This window comes from Henckelia pumila, unplaced genomic scaffold, assembly GCF_033568475.1.
Source record: "Henckelia pumila isolate YLH828 unplaced genomic scaffold, ASM3356847v2 CTG_270:::fragment_1, whole genome shotgun sequence".
NCBI lineage: Eukaryota > Viridiplantae > Streptophyta > Magnoliopsida > Lamiales > Gesneriaceae > Henckelia > Henckelia pumila.
Window position 1 is genome coordinate 409,092 of NW_027331788.1, and position 16,057 is coordinate 425,148.

Here is a 16,057-nt window from a genome sequence, read left to right on the forward strand (position 1 = left end):
ATCAGCTAGAATTATATTTTCGGATGTCGTTAGAATCGATTGAGTTTCGGTTATGTTGTTCTTGACAGAGTTTTGATCGTTTATTCTCTGTCGATTTTGAAATAGAGCGTCGTTTGGATTTGTTATGATTTTTGGAAGCCTATTTTGAAATTTGATTTTTTGAGATTTGTTGGGTTTGAGCCTTTATTGTTGTATTAGCATTGATATGAGTTGATATCAATATTATATTGCTGTCTGCATTTTCGATTTGATAAGTTTATAGCCGTTATGTCGCTGGTTTGAGTTTTGAGATATCGAATCGTTTGAATCGTAGAATTTTGGCTTTGAGTTTGATCATCGTTGTTGATCATCTATTGTCTCTGAACAGATTTGTTTGAAGTTTTCGAGCCTAGAGTTAGCAGTTGTCGATCGTCAAAGAGTTGGACGAAGAATGGTAAATAGATTACCTTGAGCCGTTGTTGTTGTTAGGTTGTATAGTTTCTGATATAACCTTTTATTGTAGCGGGATAGCATACTCGAGTTAGTTGGTTCTTGAGTTTTCCCTTAAAATCACATACTTGCATCAATACTTGTTCTAGCATGTGGAACTTGTATTTTGTTGTTGATTGAGCTTTTGTTATATGTTTTAATGTTTTATGTTTCTCTTATGCATTCATCTTGAGCCAAAACTTTGATTTCTGCGGGCAGAACGACCCTTTTTATTTAGACGTTTTGGGGGCTATGTTGCGAGTGACCTGGGTTGTATAAGTTCACCTAGTGTAAGCATACTCCTCATAGTCGCACCAAAGTCTAGGGGATTGGGATACGTAGCACCACCTCGATTGGGAGAGTCGGTGAGTCGTTACGTTATCTCATCCTCGAGATCCCAAAAGCATAGCAGCAATCCCTTGTTTATCAGAGTTGATATCCCGATTTTAAAGACATGCATTTCATTCGTCTTAACATTGAATATGTTGACTTGATATCATGTTGTTGATATATTACTTGTATTTCATGTTATGTTATTTTTACTGGGAATATCATTCTCACCGGAGTTATCCGGCTGTTTCTTTGTTTTGTATGTGTACTTGGCGGCAGGTAGGGAAGGATCAAGTCAAAGGCAGCATGCTAGGGGTTGAGTTGAGTAGAAGTGATGACTCAGTTTTTTTAGAAGTCGAATTGTAATTCAAACTTGTTTTGTATTCGGATTGTAATCTAGAACCGATGCATGTTTTACTGGTTGAATATTGAACAACTCTAGACCTACCTTGTACTCTTTATGCATGTTGTATTGAGTTTGTAGCATTGTGGAATTGAATAATTTGATTGTGTTAGTATGATCTTTGTTTCTATCATGCCCTTTTTATTTTTGGTGCAGCAGGGCACGGACCCCGTGCCACGTCCGTGCAAGGGTTCGTGTCCTCTTGCAAGTTTGAAGTTTTCCTTTGTTCAAGTGCACGGACCCCGTGCCACCTCCGGGTGAGGGTCCGTGTGGATGGACAGAAACTCAGGTTTTAAGTGCAATGGTTAAGCATGGATCCGGGCACGAAGGTGGTGCAGGGTCCGTGTGTGCTTTGGTTAAATGCACGGACCCATGCACAGATGTTTGCACGGGGTCCGGGCATGCTCTTAAAATTTTTTTTCTTCTTTTTCTTCTACACTACAAAAAAATATGGAAACAACAACGTAGATATAACAACGCTTTGATCATGAAAGTGTTGTTAAATGTTGTTTGTTGACTTTTAACAACGCTTTTAATTAAAAGTGTTGTCTACGAGCGTTATTTTCGTCTCAACGACAACGCTTTTAATAAAAACGTTGTTAATTGTGTTGTTTAAAATGTCTACCACAACTCTTATTATAAACGTCTTGGATGAGCATGTTTTTAAGAAATATGTATATACATGGACACAAAAATATATACATTGATAAATAAATACACATATAATTAGTCTCTTTCTCTCTCCTTCCCAAAGCCATTCTCGCGATCCCCTTTCTCCCCTAACCCTAACAACCTATCCATGCCGTTGATTTGCCGCCATAGCCGCCGGGAAGCTACCGGTTGAAGCTATAAAAGGTAAGAGATCGTACTTGGCTTTAATTTAATACCAAAATGTTGAGGAATCTCGGGCCAAAGCTCAAACCGTCACGTCCCGTTCGCGATTGGAGCTGCGCAGGTTCTTGTTCTTTGCGACTTTGTGATATTTCTGGTCGTTTCTTGCTTTTCCAGCTTCACTCAATCGATCATCTCCCCTTATCTCAATCGATCGTCTCCCCTACTCCCTTTTGCTCTATAGCCACCGGAAAACTACTGATTGCATAGTTGGATCAACGCTGGGTAAGATTGTTCCTTTGCATCAGTTGTTTTTATGGAGTAACTGCGAGGATTCGATCAGCGGAGAGGTGAGTTTATCCTCGCGCATTTCGGTTTTTTGAAGTTGTATTTGTTTGTGGCGGATATGATCTGAAATCTGTTGATTCCATAGGTTGATCCCACTGTTTGGTATCATAGTTATCTTTGTTTGGGAAATTGTAGATTTGTGAGTTCACTAAGCAAATAATGAGCTGTTTTTTAGTTCCTTTGTTTTCTGGTTGTGATTCTTTCTTGTTTTTCTTTTAATTTTGGCTATTGATTTGGTTTCTAGATTAGTTTTGGGGAGTTCTGACCACTGGCCACGAAAATGCATGTTATGAGGAAATAAAAATTTTCCGTTTTCAACACGGGATTAAATTTCTGAAAATTGAAGCACTACTACTGTTTATAACTGAAAAAGGTGAATATGTTATATTTATATGGATCTGCACACTGATATTTTAGTTGATTTTACTGTGTCTCGATTATGTTTCTTTTCTTTTTTATTTTTGGAGGAAGGAGATGATCTGTTTCTGCCGAACCTCAATATTATTATTTTTGAAGTGTGTCAGATCAAATTGCACAATCTCTTTGGAAATTATTTGGGGTAGACCTCATATGGAGCTGAGTCTAGTTATTTATCATGTCTAATCATATCAAGCATTCCTAGCAAACACATATTGTAACACCCCGTTTTTATCTTAATTGAGCTTAATTGAGATAATCAGAGTTTCCAGAATTCAAGAGCCGACTTAATTTTGATCAGGGTCCATTTTGCAAATTTTGGATTTTTCAGGGACTAAAATGCAAATGTTGGATTCGTTAGATATTTAAGCAAGTGTTGAATAATATTTTTCATCCATCTCTCCCCCATCTCACCTAGACTCCATTGAAGCCGCCTCCAACGATTCCCAAGCTTTCAGATTTCTTCCAAAACACGATCCGTCCGTTAGAATTTATTTCCGAAGGCAGATTAGCGATCACGGCGGCGAGTGCTTCGTTGTATCGTAAGTTTTTCTATGATCGGATACATTATATTTTTTGGATGTTGTTAGAATCGTTCGAGATTCGAGTATGTTGTTCTTGACAGAGTTATGAGCGTTTATTATCTGTCGGTTTTGAAATAGAGCAACGTTCGGAATTGTTATGATTTTTGGAAGCCATTTTCGAAAAATGAGGTTTTGAGATTTGTTGGAATTGCCTTTTTATTGTTGTATTAGTATTTATTTGGGTTGATATCAATATTGAACTTCTGTCTGCGTTTTCGGTTGGTTCAGTTATAGCCGTTATGCCGCTAGTTTGAGTTTTTGGAGATTTGAACCATTTTGAGTTGTTGATCTTTGGCTTGTGTATTGATCGTCGTTGTTGATCTTTGGCTTGTGTATTGATCGTCATTGTTGATCTTCTATTTGTATCTGAACAGATTCGTTTGGAGTTTGTCAAGCCCGGTGTTAACAGAATTTGATCGTCAAGATATTGGACGAAGAACGGTAAAGAGATTTACCTTGAAGCGTAGTTGTTGTTAGATTGTATAGTCTTTGATACAATCTTTTGTTGTAGCTTATCTAGAGTTGGAACAGCTTCATTGAAAGGTAAAAACAGTCATCGTAGCGGGATAGCATACTCGGGACAGTTGGTTCTCGAGTTTCCCTTAAAATCACATATTGCATTAATACTTGTTCTAGCATGTGGAACTCATATTTTGTTGATTAATTGAGTTTGGTTATATGGCTTATGTGTTATGTTTTGTTATGCATTCATCTTGAGCCAACTTTGATTTCAGCGGGCAGAACAACACTTTTTGTTTAGACGTTTTGGGGGCTATGTTGCGAGTGGTCTGGGTTGTAGAAGTTCACCTAGTGTTAGCATACTCCTCATAGTCGCACCGAAGTCTAGGGGATTTGGATACGTGACACCACCTCGATTGGGAGCGTCGGTGAGTCGTTACGTGGTCTCATCCTCAGGATCCCAAAAAGCACAGCAGCAATCCCTTGTTTATCAGAATTGATATCCCGATTTAAAGACATGCATTTCATTACGATGATATTGGTTACGTTGTTACCTTGAAAGCATGATTGTTGTTGTATTACTTGTTATGTTGCTTTTACTGGGATTATCATTCTCACCGGTTTATCCGGTTGTTGCTTTGTTTTGTATGTGTACTTGGCAACAGGTGGGGCAAGATCGAGTCAGCAAAAACCTGGTTAACAGCAAGAGGGAGAGTTAGTAGTGGGACTTGGTTTAGAAGTTGAATCAACATGTTTATCTAGTTTAAGATTGAAGCATGTTAGAACTCGAACTTTTTATGTTTGTTATTGGAATTTGTTGTATTCGGATTGTAATCTAGAATCGAAGCATGTGGTGTTGTATCGATTTAGATTCTTGTTTCTTTTAGGCTTGATGAAAGCATGTTTGATTTTGTGTATTCTCTATACCCTGTGTTAATGGTTGTATTCGAATGCACATCGGAAGCAAGCGCGTAATCTTTGTTTTTCAGCCTGAGCATTTCTACCCTAGTCTGCCATGCGCGCGCGCGTGGCTTCCTGGAGGGCTTGGGTTTGTTGGCCCGTGCGCGTGCAAGCATGGCACCTCGCGCGGGCGCGAGCCCTCATTTGGGCTCGGGTTGAGTAGCCTGCGCGCGCTCGAGGCGTTCTTTAAAAAAAAAATTTTGATTGCTTTTAAACTTGGGTTCTGGGTTGATTAATTGTTGTTTAATCCGAGATTAGTTGTTTAGAACCGAGGTCTCATATTAAGTGGTATCAGAGCGTTAAGATTCTTGGTTGAACTAGAGTGAGCGGGGTAGTTCGAGTCCGCATGTATTGGCTCCTCGCATGTGTTTGAATTATTTAATTGTTTATTTAATTCCATTCAAGCATGCTTTATTATTTGAGAATTAATTTAATTACATGATTTTGTGATTTAATTTATAAAGCATGAACTATTTGAGATATAATTGCTTCTGTTATCAACTAGTATACGGTATTCCAAGCGGTTGTAAGGGCACCGAATTGTAGCGATTGAGATATCTTGTGTCCTAACCTTTGATTATCAGATGGGTCCTCGTCGAGTGATTAACAAAAACACACCGCCAGTCATTCCTACGACTGAACAAGCTAGCACTGAAGTTGATCAGTTCGATGCTACAGCTACTCCTATGGAAACCTTGCTGAAGAGGTTTCAGTCGTTTAATCCACCGTTGTTGATGGGTACTGAGAACCCAGTTGACTGTGAGAGTTGGTTGGATGACATTGATCAGTTCTTCGATTCCATTGATTATACTGATGACCACCGAACTAGGTTAGTCATTCATCAGCTTCGTGGTGTGGCCAAGAACTGGTGGATCACAGCCAAGAGATCCTTGGAGAACAGAGGTACAGTTGTTGATTGGTCTCTTTTCAAAACTGAGTTTTATAAGAGGTTTTTCCCTGTTTCGTACCGAAAGAACAAGGGAGCAGAGTTTGCCAATCTGAGGCAAGGGAATCTGAACATTGAGGAGTACGTAGCCAAGTTTGATAGTCTGTTGCGTTTTGCACCGCACATTTCCGACAGTGAAGAAGCCAAATCCGATCAGTTCATCAACGGCTTGAATCTCGACATCTTCACATTGGTGAACACAGCTAGGCCAGATAACTTTGCGGATGCCATGAATCATGCAAAGGGAGCTGAAGCAGGCTTGTGGAGACAGAGAGGTAATCAGATAGTGTCTCAGCAGCAGAGGCAGTCTCAGAACCAACCATCTTAGCATCAGAATCAGCCACCTCAGTATCAGAACCAGCAGCAGAGGTATGAAGGTGAAAACAGAAGGGATCAGTACAAAGCAAGGGGGAAACAGTTCAAGAGGCAGGGGAACAGTTCTTCCAGTTCCAGTGGTTCCAAACAATTCGGTTCAGGACAGAGTTCTGGATCTTCATCAATGTACTGCATCAAGTGTGGGGGAAGACACTCACCGGATCAGTGTGTGGGAGTCTTCGGGAACTGCAACACCTGTCAGCAACCGGGACACTTTTCCAAGGTGTGCCCTCAGCGTAGTAGAGATCGAGCTCAGAGTGGGAGTTCATCTAGACCTACAGCTCAGCCTGAGAGTCAGTCTTCTGCAGTTCACTCTTTCCAGCCTCAGCAACAGAACAGACAGGGAGGTAACCCTAGTGCGAACCAGCCTCCAAGATAGCAGGCACGAGTCTTTGCTCTGACAGAGGATCAGGCTCAGGCAGCACCTGACGATATTATAGCAGGTAACTGTTCGATTTTAGGTTATTCTGCTCATGTTTTGATAGATACAGGTGCTTCCCATTCCTTTATCTCTGAGAAATTTGTGTTATTGCATGCTTTGCATACTGAGTTGTTGCCTACTGTAGTAGCTGTTACTTCACCTTTGGGTGGAGTTATTGTTTCTGTCCGATTAGTCAGGAACTCTGAACTCTGTTTTGAAGGAAATTTGTTAGAATTTGACTGTATTGTACTTGGGCTATCATATTTTGACTGTATTGTTGGTATAGATGCTTTAACCCAGTACAGGGCAACAATCGATTGTTTTCTGAAAGTTGTCAGGTTCAGACCTAAAATGGCAGACGAGTGGAAATTCTTTTGTAAGGGTTCTCGATCTAGAATTCCTTTGATTTCAGTGTTATCTATGACTCGTTTGTTACAGAGAGGTGCCATAAGAATTTTTGGTTTATACAGTTGATGTACTGAAATCTAGCCCTGAATTGGTTGATATACCAGTGGTTAGAGATTTTGCTGATGTGTTTCCGGAAGATGTTCCTGGATTACCGCCTATTCGAGAGATCGAATTCAGCATCGATTTGGTGTCAGGTACCCAACCTATTTCCAAAGCTTCTAATCGTATGGAACCTATTGAATTGAGAGAGTTGAAGGAGAAGCTTAAGGATTTGATTCCCAAGGGATACATCAGACCTAGTGTATCACCTTGGGATGCTGCTGTTCTGTTTGTTTGGAAGAAGGATGGTTCTATGCGGTTCTGTATCGACTATCGCCAATTGAAGCAGGCTACAGTCAAGAACATGTATCCTTTACCCCGAATAGATGACCTTTTTGATCAGCTGCAGGGTTCTTGTATCTATTCGAAGATTGATCTGAGGTCAGGTTATCATCAGCTAAGAGTGCGAGAGGAAGATGTTCCTAAGACCGCATTCAGAACGAGGTATGGTCATTTCGAGTTTATAGTCATGCCATTCGGTTTGACTAACGCACCAGCGGTTTTTATGGATTTGATGAACCGTATCTTTCAGCGTTATTTAGATGAGTTCGTCATTATCTTCATCGATGATATTCTTATCTACTCGAAGAACCGTATTGACCATGCAGAGCACTTGAGAATCGTCTTGCAGATTTTGCGAGTTGAGCAGTTGTTTGCCAAACTATCTAAATGCGAATTCTGATTGGATCGAGTTGTCTTTCTTGGCCATATTATTTATGGAGATAGGATTTCTGTTGATCCCAGCAAGATTGAAGCGGTTATGAATTCGCCTAGATCGACATCAGTACCAGAGATCCGAAGCTTTATGGGTTTAGCTGGTTATTATCATCGATTCATCGAGGGATTTTCAGCTATTGCCAAGCCTATTACCCAGCTGACTCAGAAGAATGCGCCTTTTATCTGGACTACAGATTGTGAGACTAGCTTTGTTAATCTGAAGAGGAGACCAGTGCTCCGATTCTTTATATTCCGAAAGGTACTGGAGGTTTCACAGTCTTTTGTGATGCTTCTAACTGAGTCTTGGGTTGTGTTCTTATGCAGCATAAGAATGTGATAGCGTATGCATCGAGGTGGCTGAAGCCGCACGAGACTCGTTATCCGATTCATGATCTTGAACTAGCTGCAATTGTTTTTGCTCTGAAGATCTGGCGTCACTATCTTTACGGTGAGTCATTTGAGATCTTTTCTGATCATAAGAGTCTTAAGTAATTGTTTTCACAGGCACAACTAAATATGAGACAGAGAAGATGGTTAGATCTATTGAAGGATTTCGAGTGTGAAATCAAGTATTATCCGGGAAAGTCGAATGCAGTTGCAGATGCCTTGAGCCGAAAGCTTTGTTCTTTATCTCTTTCTACTATTGGTGTTTCTCAGTTGATCGATGATTGTTGCACTTCTGGTTTAGAGTTTGAAACAGATAGGAAGACTATCAGAGTGTTTGCTATTCAAGCCGAGCCGAAGTTGTTTATTGCGATCAAAGAAGCACAGAAGAATGATCCAAGCACTCAGGTTTCAGTGGAGAAAGTCAGATCGGGGCATCAGTCTGAATTCCAGGTTAGAGATGACGTTTTGTTGTGAATAACCGTATGGTTGTGCCTGATATTTCGGAGTTGTGACAGCATATTCTCCGAGAAGCTCATTGCAGTCGGTTCAGTGTTCATCCTGGAGGTCGTAAGATGTACAACGATCTGAAGAACCAGTTCTGGTGAAAGAGAATGAAGAGCGATGTTGCGAGGTTTGTATCTCGGTGTTTGAACTGTCAGCAAGTGAAAGCAGAAAGGAAGCAACCGGGTGGTCTGTTGCATAGTCTATCTGCTCCTGAATGGAAATGGGATCACATTTCTATGGATTTCATCACGAAACTACCGCGATCTGTTCGAGGATGCAATGCTATTTGGGTAGTGATCGACCGATTGACGAAGTCTGCATGTTCTATTCCGTATAGGATGACGTATCCTCACGATCAGATGACTGAGTTGTATGTTAGCAATGTTGTGAGATTGCATGGGGTTCCCAAGTCGATCATTTCAGACAGAGACCCTAGATTCACGTCGCACTTTTGGCATAGTCTTCAGGAGGCACTTGGTACTCGATTGCATCTGAGTACAGCTTATCATCCTCAGACCGATGGACAGTCAGAGCGGACTATCCAGACGTTAGAGGATATGATTCGAGCGGTAGTGCTAGACTTTGTCACTAGTTGTCAAGATTCCTTGCCTCTTGTCGAGTTCTCTTACAACAACAGCTTCCAAGCGAGTCACCTGATTTGGGACCGTATATGCTTCGAGATATGACAGAACAAGTTAAGATCATTCAGTCTATAATGAAGTCAGCTCAGGATAGACAGGCAAAGTATGCTAATGTCAGACGCAGACCTCTGAGTTTTGATCAGGGAGACCGAGTCTTTCTGAAGATTTCACCTTTTACAGGCACCGTTAGATTTGGGAAGAGAGGAAAGTTATCTCCGAGATTCATCGGTCCGTACGAGATTCTCGAGAAGATAGGCGATCTTGCCTACAGACTTGCACTTCCTCCATCTTTATCTGGTATTCACGACGTTTTTCACGTCTCTATGCTGCGGAAGTATCATCCAGATCCTTCTCATATTCTTCAGCCTGACGAAGCCGAGTTAGACGAGACTCTGAGCTATTTCGAGCGACCGATTCAGATCCTTGATCAGAAGGAGAAGCAACTCAGAACTAAGTTGATTCCAATGGTGAAAGTGCCGTGGAGCCATCACGGCGTCGAGGAAGCAACTTGGGAGACAGAATCTGAATTGAGACAACATTTTCCTGAGTTATTCGGATGACGTGAGTTCTTCTTACTGTCTTTAATTCTTTATTCTATCTTATGAGTTGTGATTCTTTTTGATTTCGAGGACGAAATCTCTTCTTAGAGGGGGAGAATTGTAACGCCCCGTTTTTATCTTAATTGAGCTTAATTGAGATAATCATAGTTTCCAGAATTCAAGAGCCGACTTGATTTTGACCAGGGTCCATTTTGCAAATTTTGGATTTTTAAGGGACTAAAATGCAAATATTGGATTTGTTAGATATTTAAGCAAGTGTTGAATAATCTTTTTCACTCCATCTCTCCTCCATCTCGCCTAGACTCCATTGAAGCCGCCTCCAACGATTCCCAAGCTTTCAGATTTCTCCCCAAGCACGATTCGTCCGTTAGTATTTATTTCTGAAGGCAGATTAGCGATCACGGCTACGAGAGCTTCGTTCTATCGTAAGTTTTTCTACGATCGGATACATTATATTTTTCGGATGTTGTTAGAATCGTTCGAGATTGGAGTATGTTGTTCTTGACAGAGTTATGAGAGTTTATTATCTGTCGGTTTTGAAATAGAGCAACGTTCGGAATTGTTATGATTTTTGGAAGCCATTTTTGAAAATGAGGTTTTGAGATTTGTTGTAATTGTCTTGTTATTGTTGTATTAGTATTGATTTGGGTTGATATCAATATTGAACTGCTGTCTGCGTTTCTGGTTGGTTCAGTTATAGCCGTTATGCGGCCGGTTTGAGTTTTTGGAGATTTGAACCGTTTTGAGTTGTTGATTTTTGGCTTGTGTATTGATCATCGTTGTTGATCTTTGGCTTGTGTATTGATCGTCATTGCTGATCTTATATTTGTATCTGAACAGATTCTTTTGGAGTTTGTCAAGCCCGGTGTTAACAGCATTTGATCGTCAAGAGATTGGACGAATAACGGTAAAGAGATTTACCTTGAACCGTAGTTGTTGTTAGATTGTATAGTCTTTGATACAATCTTTTGTTGTAGCTTATCCAGAGTTGGAACTGCTGCATTGGAAGGTAAAAGCAGTCATCGTAGCGGGATAGCATACTCGGGACATTTGGTTCTCGAGTTTCCCTTAAAATCACATATTGCATTAATACTTGTTCTAGCATGTGGAACTCGTATTTTGTTGATTAATTGAGTTTGGTTATATGGCCTATGTGTTATGTTTTGTTATGAATTCATCTTGAGCCAACTTTGATTTCAGCGAGCAGAACAACCCTTTTTGTTTAGATGTTTTGGGGGCTATGTTGCGAGTGGCCTGGATTGTAGAAGTTCACCTAGTGTCAGCATACTCCTCATAGTCGCACCGAAGTCCAGGGGATTGGGATACGTGACACAACCTTGATTGGGAGAGTCGGTGAGTCATTACGTGGTCTCATCCTCGGGATCCCAAAAAGCACAGCCGCAATCCCTTGTTTATCAGAATTGATATCCCCATTTAAAGACATGCATTTAATTATGATGATATTGGTTACGTTGTTACCTTGAAAGCATGTTTGTTGTTGTATTACTTGTTATGTTTCTTTTACTGGGATTATCATTCTCACCGGTTTATCCGGCTGTTGCTTTGTTTTGTATGTGTACTTGGCAATAGGTGGGGCAGGATCGAGTCAGCGAAAACCTGGTTAACAGCAAGAGGGAGAGTTAGTAGTGGGACTCGGTTTAGAAGTCAAATCAACATGTTTATCTAGCTTAAGATTGAAGCATGTTAGAACTCGAACTTGTTATGTTTGTTATTCGAATTATTTGTATTCGGATTGTAATCTAGAATCAAATAATGTGGTGTTGTATCGATTTAGATTCTTGTTTCTCTTAGGCTTGATGAAAGCATGTTTAATTTTGTGTATTCTCTATACCCTGTGTTAATGGTTGTATTCGAATGCACGTCGGAAGCAAGCGCGGAATCTTTGTTTTTCAGCCTGAGCATTTCTGCCCAGGTCTGCCACGCGCGAGCGATGAGGTGCCTCGCGCGCGCGCGTGGATTCCTGGAGGGCTCGGGTTTGTTGGCCCGCGTGCGCGCGAGAACAGCACCTCGCGCGGGCGCGAACCCTTGTTTGGGCTCGGGTTAGGCAGCCTGCGCGCGCGCTAGATGGCTATCTCGCGCGGGCGCGAGGCATTCTTTAAAAAAAAAAAAAACTTTTGATTGCTTTTAAACTTGGGTTCTGGGTTGATTAATTGTTGTTTAATCCGAGATTAGTTGTTTAGAACTGAGGTCTCACACATATGTTGGTAGATACAAAACAGTTCTTTTAGCAGCTTCTGTTGTGTTATTGGTTAGTTTTTCATGAATTCAGATGCTTCATTTCTCAAAAACATTATAGTCGCTAAACTTTTCCTTTATTTAGGGACTTGGGCTGCTAGCTCTGCAAGCTCATTATCCAAAATTGATGCCACCTCTCTGCAACATATATGATAAAAACTCTCATTGTCACTACAAGAAAATTGCAAAACGACAACGGATATTATCCGTTGTCGTAGGGGGGATTAAAACCGTTGTAACTGGGGGCGTTGTAAAAAGCGTGCCCTATAACAACGGTTTATATCCGTTGTCGTAGCCATCCTACCACAACGGTTTTGCAACAGTTTGTAACCGTTGTCGTAAGTCTCCAAAGACAACGGTTCTGCAACAGTGTAAATCCGTTGTCATTGACTATTTAAGACAACGGTTTTGTACAGTTTATATCCGTTGTTGTTTATGGCTTAGGACAACATATTTGCAACAGTTTATATCCGTTGTCGTTTGTGGACAATGGTTTTTGCAACAGTGTATATCCGTTGTCGTTTGTGATATATGACAACGGTTTTTGCAATAACATAAATCAATTGTATTTGGAGTCATTAAAACCGTTGCCTAATTAATCTTCATACGAACTATAAATATTAATAAAGAAATCAATATAAAGTAAAATATTTTCTACATTGAATCCATGAAAATATTCAAGTTCCAAAATAGTTACACACATCTAATTTGAAAGATAATACTACGTAGTCGAAACTCAAAATATCCCATCTAATATAATATAAATGTAACAAAAGTAGTTCCAAAAGATGGTTGTATCAAAACATAAATCATCATGTTTTTGTTCTTGATAACGATGTTCACGAGATGACTTCTACGTATTACCAAGGCGATCTGAAACACAGCTCCATCCTTGCATCAAAACCCCTTATGCATTACTCCCGAGTTACCTACAAGAAAACACATTCTCAGTCCAAAATTATCAACAAAATCTTAGACCAATTTAAACATGGAATCCAATCTCAACTATCAAACTAATATCTCTCTTGTCATGGAAAAAAATAAAAGAAAAAAACTCAGCAACTCCAAAAGGGAAGGCAGTGCACAGATTTTATTCAACTCATTTTTGCATTTGTATTGAATTCATAAAATATAATAGGCACAGTTGACAAACCGTGGGCTCCGACCAACCCATAGGCCACAAGCTAAACCATGGATTTGGCACTTTCAAGTTTCACTCCACAACATCCCAATATCTCAAACCACACACCATTTCAAGTTCCACTCCACATCCCAATAAGCTAGCCTCCCAACTTTAATTCATACTAGCATGGATCTGCCTTCTTGTTTGATATCATAAGCAAATTAACATTATTTTAGGTATATGTAAAATAAGCTATGCATATTTAATCTCTCCTATTCTACAGCATATTTCATTTTAACTAAAAGTTGACTAAAGATCCTATGCAGCTAGTTAGGCCTTGTTTGTACCTTAGGGAATCCAAGCTCATAGAGCCCAAAAACGACAAGAGCCACCAAAGGAACAACATAAATTGGAGTCAGAAACCTGTAGTTACACATGCATGAGTAATAGCATAATCACTATAAGAAGTGAACTTGTTCACACTAAAATCTTGTGTGTATGTGTGTGTCTCAATAATAGATTTGTCAATTGTCTCATTCAAGGTAGATGCTACAGCACAAAACAAAGTGTCTTACAGACCTAGACATTGACACTACCAAAAAGCATCCAAAATTCCAAATCATGATGCATTATCTAACGAAATCACCTGGTCAAGAACATGTGAGATTTCTCCTCAAAAAATAGTCTTTACTTAGGAGGGCTAAAACATTAATGAAGGATAGTTCCCATTAATTCCAGAGTCCAGACCTCTCCTAGCTAGTGTTTTATTTATGCACCTTCTAATTAATCTTTTACAAAATTTTGATGGGATGACACTTCTGTAAGGTATGTGAGCATTTAAACTTTCCAAGGCATCAACTAATGATGGTATGATCCCTTCTCCAAATTCGTTGTCGACGTAGATAGGAACTACCTCTCTCCATCCAAAGGCTTGGATTATGGCACTTATGGCTTGTACATGGGATGAGTCATTTAGAGTGGCACGAAAGAAGTAAGGGCTTCGAACCGATGAAATGGAAGGACTAGTGGCTGAAAACGTTATGATGGGAACTTGTGCTTCGTCTCCAAGAGCAATCAAGAAGTTGTTCTGCATGGAAGATAAGGGGCCTATGATTGCTTCTACCTCAACATTCTTGAGCAGGTCTAAAGCTGCATTCATGCAAAAGAAAACTCAATATATTGATCGGTATATATGAATCATCTACTACAGTACACATGGATTCTCTATATAAATATAACTTCTATTAAATTTCACCTATTACTTTGAGACAAACGATCGATGCATACCAAATTGGGGTGGCATATGTTTAAATATTAAATTACTATAGTAGATATTGTTTCCTTTTTGTAAATTCCAAGTCTACAAAATCAAGGCATCAGAAGGGTAAATATTTTTAGTCCTAGAAAACAAGAGAATATATACTTTGATTTTTCAACATACATTCAACACGTTAGGAATGAAAGGATGCAAATAAATCATGTCAAATTGAATTTTACTTATATATATATATATATATATATATATATATATATATATATATATATATATTTATACTTTGGAATAAATTGTTTTAGCCAGCATGAATTAAGCTAAAAAATGAACTACTCTTACGATTACCGATATGTATGTACAAGTAATATTGATTGGAATAGGTGAATAATACACTTTATTAACAATCTCATGATTTCCAAAATTTTATTTGCGCATATTGATTATTGCAAGTTTAAGAGACTATCAGAATTAAGAGACTCATTCCATAAAAAAGAAATAAAGAACTAAGAGGCTCACCTCTGTGAATAGGCACTTGAGATGCTAATAGTACCACTTTCAATGGTCATATTCTGGTCTTTGAGTTTATCTCTGGTCCAATAATCTGTACATGACCTGTTCTGAAGAACCTGAGTTGGGAGCCATGTTGTGGTTTTATTTATATCTGATGCCTGTTGCGGTGAGAGTGGGAAGCTACAATGCTTGTGCTGCCTAAATTGAAGATTCTTGGTAAATAAACTAGTTCTGCCTTAGATGTAAATTCAGCTGGTGCAATGTAATGTAGAAAGCAGAAAGATTTCACAAAAAAAGTGTACCAAACAAAATCGAATTACAGGAATCTATGGTCACTCATCGCCGAAAACTCCAGTATTTTAGACGAGTAGATCGAGCTCGGCCAAATTAACCTTCTTGAAGCATTCCTTTGGTATATTATCGGTTCCCTCTATCCAGCTTGTTGCATGTCACTCTTGAGATCAAACTTAGATTAAACATAAAGTGAAAAAATAAGCAATATAAACTTAGATTAACTCCCCCTGCAACGGCTCCAACAGCATTGTCGGCAACTGCAATGATTTTCATTAATTCATAAGAATGAATGTTTTGCCTAGCTTGTTGTTTGATTATGAGCATAATTTCCATTGCTTATTCTCACATATATATTTAATCTTGAAAAAATTTCATTGTCATTAAAGAAAAAAACTAGATTAAGTGGGGTTAGCCACAAAAACATTAATCATCACTTGTCACAAAAATGGATAATCTTTAAGCCAAAAAACACACAGAAACAAAGAAATAACTATTCCATGGTTGCATTTACGACTCAAACACAATAATATTTAACCATTGATTGATGTGATAAAAAGAAACTCTAAATGAAAATATATAATTACCTGCAGAAACATGTGGAGAATCAGATGAAAAGGAGGAGCTGGAGCTGAAGCTGGGGCACAGAGCAATTTCCCGGAGCTGCTCTCTTTTCAAAACGGCTGCAACCAGCCTCTCCCAGTTGTCATACACCATCGACATATATAACTTTTGCTTTGAGATAT